The 12,618-nt window shown below is 37.1% G+C and overlaps 1 pseudogene; it reads left to right on the forward strand.

Annotated features, from left to right (window-relative positions):
- Positions 1–3,375: 3,375 nt before the first annotated feature.
- LOC104447073 overlaps positions 3,376–12,618 on the forward strand; it is a 34,179-nt pseudogene continuing 24,936 nt past the window's right edge.

Consider the following 12,618-nt stretch of genomic DNA (forward strand, 5'->3'; position numbering starts at 1 on the left):
ATGCAAAAGGTATGCCGTTAGAGTGAGTGTGCTTTATTAATAGAATATTAAAGGCTCTAAGCTCCGCTCTTTCGACTGATTGTTCACATCGGATCTCAAGTTCTCTATTGCACTCCCTAAATAGGGTTCTTTTCACCTTTCCCTCACGGTACTTGTACGTTATCGGTCGTTGAGGAATATTTAGGCTTAGAGGGTGGTCCCCCTTTCTTGCATAAAAGCGATCAGAATTCGAACACGCTGCGTTTTACTGGGAAGGATCGAACCATGGTAATGAATCTACAAGGCTCTCACCTTCTTTGGATAGATCTTTCAACCTTTCACAATTATAGTCCACTGCGCCCACTCCTTTACCTTTAGGAAAGAGCAGCGACTTGCTAGTTTATCCATCATCCAATCCACAAATGAAACCTGGTGAAAAAAGAAAGAAGTGAACATGAAGCTGGGGAACGAAGTAGCTCGCTGAAAAGGAGAAGAACAAAGCTTTGTGTTTGTTTTTCTTCAAAGCCCCAATTTGCTCTCGCTCACCGCTACTAATGGAGTCTCGGTTGATTTCCCTTCCTTTAGCTAGTCAAATGTTTCAGTTCGTTAAGTTTGAAAAGTCCAAGAAGTGCATAATAGCCACAAAGCTTGGATACAGTTTCCCGATCGAAGATCCATGGATCATAGACGGTATCTCCCTATGGCCTTTCACCTCTGAAAGCATCCTTCCTTCTCAATGCCCAAGCATCCATCCAATGCATTTTTTTCGATCTTCTACCCACTTGCTTCACATAGGCTCCACAAGCTTCGGTGCGGTACACTGAAAGACCAAGCCAATCTCGACAAAGAAAAAAAAGTCAAAGCAACTACATCTTTGGACCCTGAAGTGAACGGCCGCTTTTTAGAGTATTCTAACCAACAATAACAAGAAAGCTTTTTTGTTTACTCAAGCAAACAAAAAAGTGATCTACCTCGAATCAAAATGATTTCTCCTTTCTTTTCTACGCAGAGATCTTTCTTCTCTTAAGAAATTTCTACTCGGCTTGAAAAGATGCCTTAAGCTGATAAGAGCTCTTCATCATGTTTGAGAATTTCAAAAGAAGAGCTAAGAGTGATTGACCTCTCACTCACGGCACACATGCTATATGTGTGATGCAGACACCTAAGAGACTTTTCCTCCTCCCTTCGAGTTGCTATCCAACTATGATGTGTTAAGCATATTGACCTCAATCCCAACTCTCCAATCCACATCTTTCTTTATATAAGAAATGACTTTGTCCTTCCTCCAAGAGAAGCAGGATATCGACTGGTGACAATCTATTGGCGCAATTCCTATTTCACGTCCTATTCTTGCAAAAAGTGTTAAATTATGTCTCGAGTTTGAGCGTTTATAAAATGCAATTCGCTAGATTCCTTAAAATTGCACAAAAGAAGAAATAATTAAATGAGGAATTTTTCTCTTTGGAACGAAGCTGCCGAAGCCCCATGCGCTACCGAAATCCTTTGGTGTGAAGCCTCTGCATGTGAATGGAAAATAGGTGGGCCCAGAGTCAAAGTGTTGACTCTGGGCACACACACACGTATTTCACGCGTGGGCTTCTGTACGTGAAGCAAGGAGCAGGTGGGCCCTCGATGGGCACACGTAAAAGGCAAACATTTTTGCAGGTCTTGGCTTCGAGGGTTTCTTCTTTTCGGTGTGTTGCTGCCGCACATCCACGAGAGAAACGAAGCTTGCTGCGAAAGAGAGAAAAATCCTACGAAACCGCACACAATCGTTGAGCGAAGCTACATATTGAAGTGCCGTTTACTCTGAGTGCCGTGGGTGTTCTTTGTTTGTGAGAGACGTCCGTAGGCGCTGGGTACTTGATAGTGGGTCTTCCTGTTTCTCGTGCGGCAAAGCTAATTCGTGATTTACATCCAAGTAAGATTGGTGTATTGGGTGTAATTGGGGCTTGGGAAACACTGAGAGTGTTTGAGTGACTCGAGTGTGTAATATCCTTGTATTACTTGATCTATAGTAAAATTCGTTGCTGTTCTCCCCATGGACGTAGGTCTTTACGACTAAACCATGTAAATCTGGTGTCCGATTTATTTTCTTCTTTTGTCTATATTATTGTTCGATCGCTCCCTTTTACGCAACAAGTGGTATCAGAGCTAGGTTTGGCTAAGTTGAAGCGAATAGATGGCAACATAAGAAGTAAAAGTGAGAATCGACAAATTTGATGGGAATGATTTTAGTTTCTGGAAGATGCAGATTGAAGATTATCTTTACCAAATGAAACTGCACTTGCCCCTATTTGGAGAGAAACCAGAGTCGATAAAGCAAGCTGATTGGGATTTGCTGGATAAACGAGCTATGGGTGTTATTCGGCTAACGTTGGCTCGTAACGTCGCGTTTAACATCTTGAAGGAGAAGACTACTGCTGATTTGATGCAAGCCCTATCAGATATGTACGATAAGCCCTCTGTGATCAACAAGGTCTGTTTGATGCGATGTCTGTTTAATTTAAAGATGAGCGAAGGTGCGTCAGTTGCAGATCATATCAATGGATTCGATGTGATTGTTAGTCAATTGAGTTCAGTTGAAATTGACTTTGAAGAGGAGGTACGTGCTTTGATTTTGCTATCCTCATTGCCTAATAGTTGGAATACTATTGTTACTGTTGTTAGTAATTCCTCTGGGTCAACAAGTTTGACATTTGATGGGGTTCAAAATTTGATTCTGAGCGAGGATATTCGTAGAAGAGAATCTAGCGAATCTGTATCTACTGCTTTAGTAGGTGAAAATAAAGGAAGATCTATAACACGTGTGGGTAAGAGTGGTACTAATATGAACAGACGCAATCAATCTAGAACTACTAATGTTGTCTGTTGGAGCTGTGGCAAGAGGAGGCATCTTAGATAGGATTGTCTTAAGTTGAAGAATGAGAAGGGTAAGGAAATTATAGTTAATTCTGCAGATAATGTTGCAACTATAGCAGATAGTGTCGATTATATCTTGTTTGTCACTAATGATTCATCGCTTGATGGATGGATTTTGGATTCTAGTTGTTCGTTTCATGTCACACCAAATAAAAATTGGTTTATCACTTATCAGTGCACTTTATCACTTATCAGTGCACAAGTAGCGGTAAAGTCCAATTAGGGAACAACGCTAAGTGCGATGTTGTAGGTGTTGGTGATGTTAAAATCAGAATGCATGATGGCATTGTGAGGACATTGACTGGAGTAAGACATGTTCCAAAATTGAAAAAGAACTTAATTTCTTTGGGTGCCCTAGATTCAGCTGGTTGCAGGTATTCTTCAAAAGGTGGAGTTCTGAAGGTTGTTCGAGGTGCCTTGGTGATAATGAAAGGAATCAAGCACGGAGGCCTGTATAAACTTCAAGGTGAGACAATGACAGATTTCGCCCCAGAGACATCGGATGCATCTGTTCGAGAGTCTATTGACTGCTCAAGGAAGACCTGGGTGTTTATGCCAATGCACAAGTTTAATGCTGGTGTCAGGATCACGCAGTCAAGAGATTTGATCAAGACAGAGACTGGTAAGTCGATCAAGTATGTGCGGACTGACAATAGAATGGAGTTCTACTCGGAGCTGGCAAATAAATTATGCATGAAAGAGGGCATAGTGAAACATCGCACTAGTGCCAGTAAATCACAACAATTTGCAGAATTGATGAGTAGAACATTACTAGAGACAATCCGAAAAATTATCTCCAGTGCTGGTATTGCTAGGAGAATCCTAGCTGATGTGCTTAGTACGATGAGTTGCCTGGTGAATAGATCCCCATCAACTGTTATTGAATGGCGGACTCCTGAAAAAGTGTGGTCATGTAACTTTGCCGATTATTCTATTATTAGAATGTTTGGTTGCCCGTGTTATTTTCGAGTGAGTGATGGTAAGCTTGATTGGAGGGCAAGGTGCATATTTCATGGCTATGCACAAGGTGAGTGGGGCAATCAGTTGTGGTGCCCGGATATAAATTCACCTGTTGACAGCAGAGAAGTTACTCTTAACAAGTCTCCGATACTTTTGGCTAGGAATGTTTGTGGCAGTGTTAATACGGATCTGGACGGTGTTCAGCTTGAGGTGGAGTTGCGACCAGAAACTCCTGAGGTAGTGAGTATGAGTACTAGCAAAGTAATCGACACAGATGGTGCTCATAGCGAGGTGGAGCCTATAGAGCCAACGGTTGCTATTACTGCTGAAATTAACAAGGTATGTATTTGATCTCCTGATAGATATAGATGCAACAATGGTTTTGCTTTATCTACGGTTAAGGAGGTTGCTTCGGAAAATCCTTGCAGAGCAATTAAAAGTGCATGTGGAGTTGGTATTTTGATGAGGTCCTTGGTTATGGCGAAGTTCAAGCGAGGCTTGGACTTGTTTAGTATCTATGGCGGTTGAGCCCATTGGGGGCTATGGAAGAGTAGCGGTAGAATTTGAATTTTTTACGAAGCGATTGTAATTTGGCTCAAACGTCGAGCCAAGGTGGAGAATTGTTAAATTATGTCTCGAGTTTGAGCGTTTATAAAACGCGATTCGCTGTATTCCTTAAAATTGCACAAAATAAGAAATAATTAAATGAGGAATTTTTCTCTTTGGAACGAAGCTGCCATGCGTTGCCGAAATCCTTTGGTGTGAAGCCTCTACACGTGGATGGAAAATAGGTGGGCCCAGAGTCAAAGTGTTGACTCTGGGCACACACGCGTATTTCACGCGTGGGCTTCTGTACGTGAAGCAAGGAGTAGGTGGGTCCTCGATGGGCACACGTATAAAAGGCAAATATTTTTGCAGGTCTTGGCTTCAAGGGTTTCTTCTTTTCAGTGTGTTGCTGCCGCACGTCCACGAGAGAAACGAAGCTTGCCGCGAAAGAGAGAAAAATCCTACGAAGCCGCACATGATCGTTGAGCGAAGCCACATATTGAAGCACCGTTTACTCTGAGTGACGTGGATGTTCTCTATTTGTGAGAGACGTCCATAGGCACTGGGTGCTGATAGCGGGTCTTCGTGTTTCTCATGCGGCAAAGTTTATTCGTGATTTACATCCAAGTAAGATTGGTGTATTGGGTGTAATTGGGGCTTGGGAAACACTGAGAGAGTGTTTGAGTGACTCGAGTGTGTAATCTCCTTGTATCGCTTGATCTATAGTGAAATTCGATGCTGCTCTCCCCATGGACGTAGGTCTTTATGACTGAACCACATAAATCTGGTGTCCGATTTATTTTCTTCTTTTGTCTATATTATTGTTCGATCGCTCTCCTTTACGCAACAGAAAGAACTGAGACTACCACTACTACTAGCATGAGAAAGGGTCCGAGTGGAGCTAAGCAAGTCGGTGAGGGGTTTACTGGACGTAAAAGGCGAAGGATACAACGAGTGCTGTTCTTGCTCTTCCCCCTTTCAGAGTTGGAACGGTATAAATAACGTTTAATACTTTTTAGAAAATTTCCTCATTTGGAAAGTATTCATTGATTGTAATTTAGCCGAGATAATGTCAATACATGATGTCGCTTAAGCTTGGCAACATCATATCTTCATACTACACCTCATATTGCTTAATAATTCCTCAAATAGTGTGTGTAAGAGTTGCCTTTTTTTTTAAAATTCTGGTTAACATGTGCGGGGCCCAAAAAAAGATAAATAAAAAGGAAGAATCAAAGGGGAAAAGGAGACAAAGCTAAGAGTACGCCCGAATAGAAGTGGGGAAGAGAGAAAACAAAGGAAGGAAATAAGAAAAAAGAGGAAGAAAGGGAAAGAGAAAAAAGAGGATTTTGTACCACGGATGCCTCACTAAGCTGATTTAACCACATGTTGTAATGTTTAATCAGTGGCCGCACTCTTCGTTTATCTAGCCTAAGTAATATTTGCGTTAGGACACAAATTTAGGATTTTGTGAATTTGGAATTATGAGATTCAATTAAGAAGTCATTGACCTACTAATATAGAGAAATGATAGTTTAAGGTGTTATAAAGCCGTAAAACTCAATTTGGACTCAATTTGCCCAAAAAAAAATTGAAATTGGCCATGAGTGATGACCAATGCATGACTAACAGCTTTCGAGTGAATTTCAATGGTTTTTGGCTCAATTTTGGGTCAACCAAGTTATGGATCTTTTAGTGCTTCAAAAGATCTTCCATTGGATTGTAAGCTTGCTTGAAATAGCGATTAGTGGGAGAGTTATGGTATGACTGAGTTTTGCACTCAAGTGGTTGAGAGTTTTGTTAGCAAGTATAAATCATTTCGTTAACGTTTAAGTTGAGAGTTTTGTTAGCACGTATAAATCATTCCATTAACGTTTAAGTTTAGTATAACCATTTCGTAGTTATCATAGTATTTTACTCGATTTTGATTATTCTCATTTAATTATTAGGATCATGAGATCGCCGATGCGTACGTTTTTTAATTGTTTGCATTATGAGGTGAGTGGTGTTGGAACTAAAACTATCATCTAGTGGGGGTGAATAAGTGATTAAGCGGAATTTAAAAACGATCGATTTAAATATTGCAAAAGACCAACATTTGAAGATAACTGTGTAGTGATTAGACCTTACTATGTGCAATAAACTATCAAATGAAATAAAGGAGAGATTAAGGGATGATGAAATTGCTCACAGTGATTATAGTGGTTCGGTTTATGATAAACTTACATCATTCTCCCTCGCTGACAATCTATTGGCTGGATTTCGCTAATGAGTTAATCAAAGGTTACAAAGTCTGAGTACTCTCTACTCAAATATATGTGATCGTACCTTCTAATCTCACACTCTCAACAACCTCTCAAAGATTACAATTTAAGGTCACAAAGATGAGCATGCAAAGACGAAGCTCTCTTTGAACTTCGGAAATGTAGACTTCAGATCTTGTGTCGTTCCTTCAGCACCACGATCTCCTTTTATACTCCTCAATATCCAAGTTGACCGTTGGACAGAAACTCTGAGGATCATTCATCCAATCAACCCATTGGACTTGTATAATATGAGAAGATTTGTTTGCTTTTGGGATGGCAAGATTAGAATCTCCCATGATTATGTTGCCCATACAACAAAGATTGGGTTTCCATAAGTGATGTTCCTCGTTTGCAAAGAACTTCTCGTCTTCAAATGATAGTCGAATGAATTATGAACCCCTATTATGGAAGGATTACGTTGACAGTTATCCTTTATGAATAGATGGACAATCATCATAATTTTGGAAAGAAATTTGAGCCAAGATTACTAGCCATTGCGCTTATAAACCAAATTAATTGTGAAGATTTAGAAATTTCTCGTAACGTCTGAGGGTGTGTGTTGTCTTGACAATCCTTGTATATATTGTACCGTTGTCCTTGATTATCATAACATGACTATATCTTCAACGTAGAAAATCAGAACTTCTTGTATATATGAATAAGTCTCTAATCAATAAGGTCTTAACAACTTTCCTCCAAGAATAAGGCTTGGAATACTTATCATTAGAATCATGAAACACTTAAGGTTTTGTTAATCTTCAAAACATAATGGGAAGTTTTCTCAACAAGTGGTACTATCTCTTTTTTGAGTTTGTAAATTTATGTTTCAAAAGCAATACGGATTATATATAGTATGAGTTCAGAAATGGTATTGTTGTTGCATAAAATGCCAAATTGAGCATTTTCTACTCCTATTTATCTACAAATGTTTAGAAAGCATGTTATGCAAGTGTGGGTATACTCACTAGTTCAGGATATTCTTTTGGACCAAGTCACTAGCTTTGTGGGTGGAGACTTCACCAAGGAGGAATCTTAATCGCCTTGTCACCAGGCATTATCTCATGACCATGATAGGATATTAAGCAATATATTGGTCGATGGATGGACTATTGACATGTGATTTGAGATTGATCAATGGACTTAATCATTGATATTTGTATTGTGATTATCATACCTTATACTTATCGAATCCTACAAAGATAGGGTGATAGTGATGGTAGATTTAAATGAGTATTTCCAATTTATATAAAGATCTGTTGAAATGAAACAATACATATTTGATTTGATATGTATATTATACCGTGACTTTGGATTACAAGTTTCTAGTATTGCTTTATACATGCATAATGGCTACTCGATTTGCCTATAGAAAAGATATGCACTACTCACTAGGTTGTGGATACTCGTCCCATTCCTACCCCATCTTTTTAGTTTTTTTCATTAGCAGCCAATAGAGAAAAAGTATCATCGATGAAGACTTTTGGGAGCTGGACATTCTGGGTAAGGTTTGAGATTGCGTCCTTTACATGGAAGGATAGCTAGGTTATTACCCTTATCCCTATTGGATTTGGGATGTGATAGTGCGACTCAAGAGGACTTGAATTCAAAGACTCAGCTCAAATAAATTGAGACTATCACACTTGCCTCAAGTTTAAATAAACTATTGATTAAGAGATTTTACTTGATGAAATGTTTTAGAAGCCAAAACTTGACTTGCCTAAGGTTGATTACCAAAATTAAATCTTAGTACATAGCTCGAGTTTAACTCGAACTAGAGTAGAAGAGCTCAACTTTGAGTTTGAACTTGAATTTTGAGTTATGAAAAATAATAAAAATATATATTACTCACATTCTTAATACTCTATACTTATTTTGGTTTGAATAATTGTTATGGATGTATGAAGTTGCTTTTTCTTTCTTGTTTGGTATTGGAAATATAGACTTTGCTGTATAGTTATTAAGCTTCTTTCATTATTGTTGGGCAGGATAACGGTAATATTTATTCAATCAAGCCCATAACAAAACAAACTGATAGTATATTATGTTTTTCCAATCAAAAATTCAAACTATTAGAGTTTGGGTTGAAAATAGGTCATAATTCAGTTCAAATCATACTACATATACTCTTAGCGATTACTATCTCTGTGTACTACTCAAGTGATATATTGAGCCATTTTTTATGCAATAAACTAAGTCCTTTCCCAATTTAATCAAAGGCATGCCATCATATACATATATGATCGATGCTAGGAGATTCCGACAAATTACTTTTTTAAAAACCTAGCCGAAAGATGTTCAAATCATACTATATATACTCCTAGCGATTACTATCTTTGTGTACAACGCAAGTGATATTTGAGTCATTTTTATGAATCAAACTAAGTCCTTTTCTGATTTAGTTAAAGGCATACCATCATATACATATATGACCGATGATAGGAGAATCGTGAAGAATTACATTTTTTTTAAAACATAGATTAAAGCTGTAAAAATGAGTAAGAACCAAACCTTAGATCTCAAGTTCTAGAGACACAATTTCTCAATTACTTTATCAATTAAAGGTTCTCTAGGCCTAGCAATTGCTCAGACATTGATAGTTCATGAGACTTTGAAATGGTTTTATATAATCATCACCCCTTGGAACAAGACAACTTCATCAAATCACTACCTAAATAAAATAAAATTGAATATGAGAATGATCACTTTTGAGAAGTTAATAGGTAATACCCATTGGAAATAATTAGAATATTAATAAAAAATGCATGATGTAATCTCAATCTTTTCTATAGAGTTAGAGTCTGCTTTCTACACTGTAGTTGTATTGTGGATGTGCTATTGTTTTGCTATGTCCAAACACGTGTTTGTAGACACATTTTTTAATTGTATGATCGGTCAATTATGTATTAATCTCCTTCTTTTATTTGTCTTTATTAGCTCTAACGAAAGAGCATATACGTATTTGTGTAGAAAGTAAAAGAAAAAGTCTAAAAGAGTGTAAAAAGACAAAAATGTTTACCAATATAATTCGTTTAAACATACCTCATTTTTTATCCAATGACCACTTACATTCATTTATCTTTACGAATATTATCTACATACCTCCAAATAAAACCCTACTTTGAAAAGACTAAATTGCCCCTTCTTGCATACTCATTTTAGAATCTTGCTTAGGGTTTAGGTGGTTTAGTTTTAGTTGCTTTTAAGTGTTTGGGTTGGTGTGAGAATTTAGGATTTTGGGATAAACATTATTTGGAAAAAAAAAAAAAGGTGGCATTTTCATAAATACGGAGATAAAAATTATTAATATGAAGTTGTAAAATGGTCTCCAAAAGTCAAATTAAGTTATGTATTTGGCACTTTAAATATAAATATGTGAACAGGAATTCAAATTGTAAATTCGAAATCATGCAGTGGAATTACAGCATATGACAAAATGGAAAAGAAAAAAAGCATGTCCTTACGATGACACCTAAGATCATTAGAAGCAAACAGAACTAATCACAACAGCCAGGAATATTTCCATTTGATTTATCTAATCTAGAAGTCCGCTAGCCTTGGTAGTTCGTAGTTGATGAACAAAGTCTTGGGAGGTACAAAACCACTAAAGCAGAGGCGGTGCATTATTGATAACTTTGATATTCGAATTAAACCCAATCTACATGCTTGTGACTGGAACAAAAGAAGAAGGAAAAACACTTCAACAAAGGTTTTTGTTTACAAATTACAATAAACTCGAAATTTCATAGGACATGCATGTTATGTAATGTAGAATCTGACTTTGACGTGCTTACAAAATAGCTGCCATGAAATTACAGCATTCTAGAAATTTTATTAGTTGCGGAATCACATTTTTAGAACACAGAAGTATTTGATCAGAGCCGCGAGGAACTATTAGGATTTGCCACACAATTACAAATAAAATAGAAAGTAAAAGTGAAAAAAAAAAAGATTTTGAGATGCAAAATTTTATCCTGGTTTACTCTTAAATTAGGGCTACGAGGAGTATGAACGTCAGTAACATCCTGTTGATGGAGAGCATGAACCACACCCTAATGGAACCACCTCACGTAGACCAAATATGGCCTTTGCAACATCATAATGTGCCTCAACCCACTTTCATCTGTCATTGAAGTCACTGAGAAGCATCAAACCCCCTCCCCCAAAAAAAAAGGTCATTGAAAAGCACAAAGGCAAGGAAATGCCAGTTATTATCGCCATCAAAGTTCATGAGTTTATACTCTTGAATGAGTATCTTCACAATGTGAAATGAACAAAGGGTAGTCATGATAGCAATCTTACTGTCTCAAAAAGAATTTGCTTATTACATTGGGTTAATATCCTGAAAAACCCAAAACTAGTACACCCTGAAAAATTTACCTCAAACTAATTTTTGACTATCACAAATCTCAAACTAGTACATTTTGACAAATTTATCGCAAACTAGTATACTTGTGATCAATTTACCCTACGTTAGTTTCCATTAAAGTTTACTATCAAATCGGTGAAGTGGATGACACGTGACAATAGACTAGTGTACTATTTTGGAATTTTACTTTGTGTTTGTTACAATTGTATCATTTTTGTGGTTTTTTGTGATATTAATCCAATTTAACAAATGGTATATTTGTCACAAATATACTAATTTGGAATTTTTGACGGTCGAACAAATTAGTTTAAGATAAATTTGTCATAAGTATATCAATTTTGGGTTTTTAATGATCATTTGGGGTAAATTTATCATAGGTTTACCAGTTTGGAGTTTTTCATGATTAAAAAATCAATTTCAGGTAAATTTGTCATAAATGTATCAGTTTTGGGTTTTTTAGGGTATTAACCCTATTGCATTCGATAAGGTAACTAGGACAGCATTGGTCTTTCATCCAATACTGGGAAGGGACAAATCATGTATCTCAATCTTCTTAACCAGAGCTAGATGATTTGTTTCTATCCTTGTGCTGGAAAGTTGATCATAGAGAAATAAATGGGAAACTTGACTTGCTTTGCGGTGCATAATCTTTATCATTGAGCTGGACAGTTTGATCTTATGAGAAATCCTAACCATACTTGTAAAATTTCCTTTTGCAAGTGTGTGTAGATATAGTTTGCACACTGTCATGACCTCTTCGGAGCCCCACAACCTCCCCCCCCCCCCGGGGGCGCGGAGGCTAATGGCTAGCAATACATCTAGGCTTAGTCGGGGCTTTCTTAAACCTATAAATTTCGCGAATTATAGTCTGAATTTTTAACCTATAAGTCATTTTCATTTATGAGTTGCCACTAACCAATTTGGGGTGGATCGATTACAAATTTAAGTAAAATATTAAGAAAAATATTTTACTCTTGTGCAACCAAGGAAACTAGGATCGAAAACTTGATTACACTAATTAATCAATTAATACACTTTCGATACCTAATCTTATTAAACATCAAGTAAAGCTTTTATGCAATATTTTACACTAATCACGGTCCTAGAATTCAATTCATATCCGGGCTAGGAAATAGTGATTCATGCATTGGAAATTAATAAATGTGCAAATAGCGATATAACATTTACTCCCAAGAATTTAAACACAATTTCTTCTTTATTTCCTTCTAAGGATTTTTACATCTTTCAAAGAAAATCCATTGAAAGACTATTTTTAAGCTTTTTCTGATTTTCTGGAAAATAAAATAAATTTTTTTGGGATTTTTCTGATTAAAATAATAATATAATATTATCTTAAAAGGATCGGAGCCCATCAATCTGCTCCCTCGTCTTGCGTGCGGTCGGACTGGGAGCTTGATAGAGCCCAATTCGAATTAATCCCACTAGGCCCAATTTTCTCTTGCTTGCTTTAGAGACCAGCCCCCCAAAAAAAAAAAAAAAAAAAAAGAGTCTTAAACTAAAGCCCAGGCCTACATTCTA

This window comes from Eucalyptus grandis, chromosome 5 (genome assembly GCF_016545825.1).
Source record: "Eucalyptus grandis isolate ANBG69807.140 chromosome 5, ASM1654582v1, whole genome shotgun sequence".
NCBI lineage: Eukaryota > Viridiplantae > Streptophyta > Magnoliopsida > Myrtales > Myrtaceae > Eucalyptus > Eucalyptus grandis.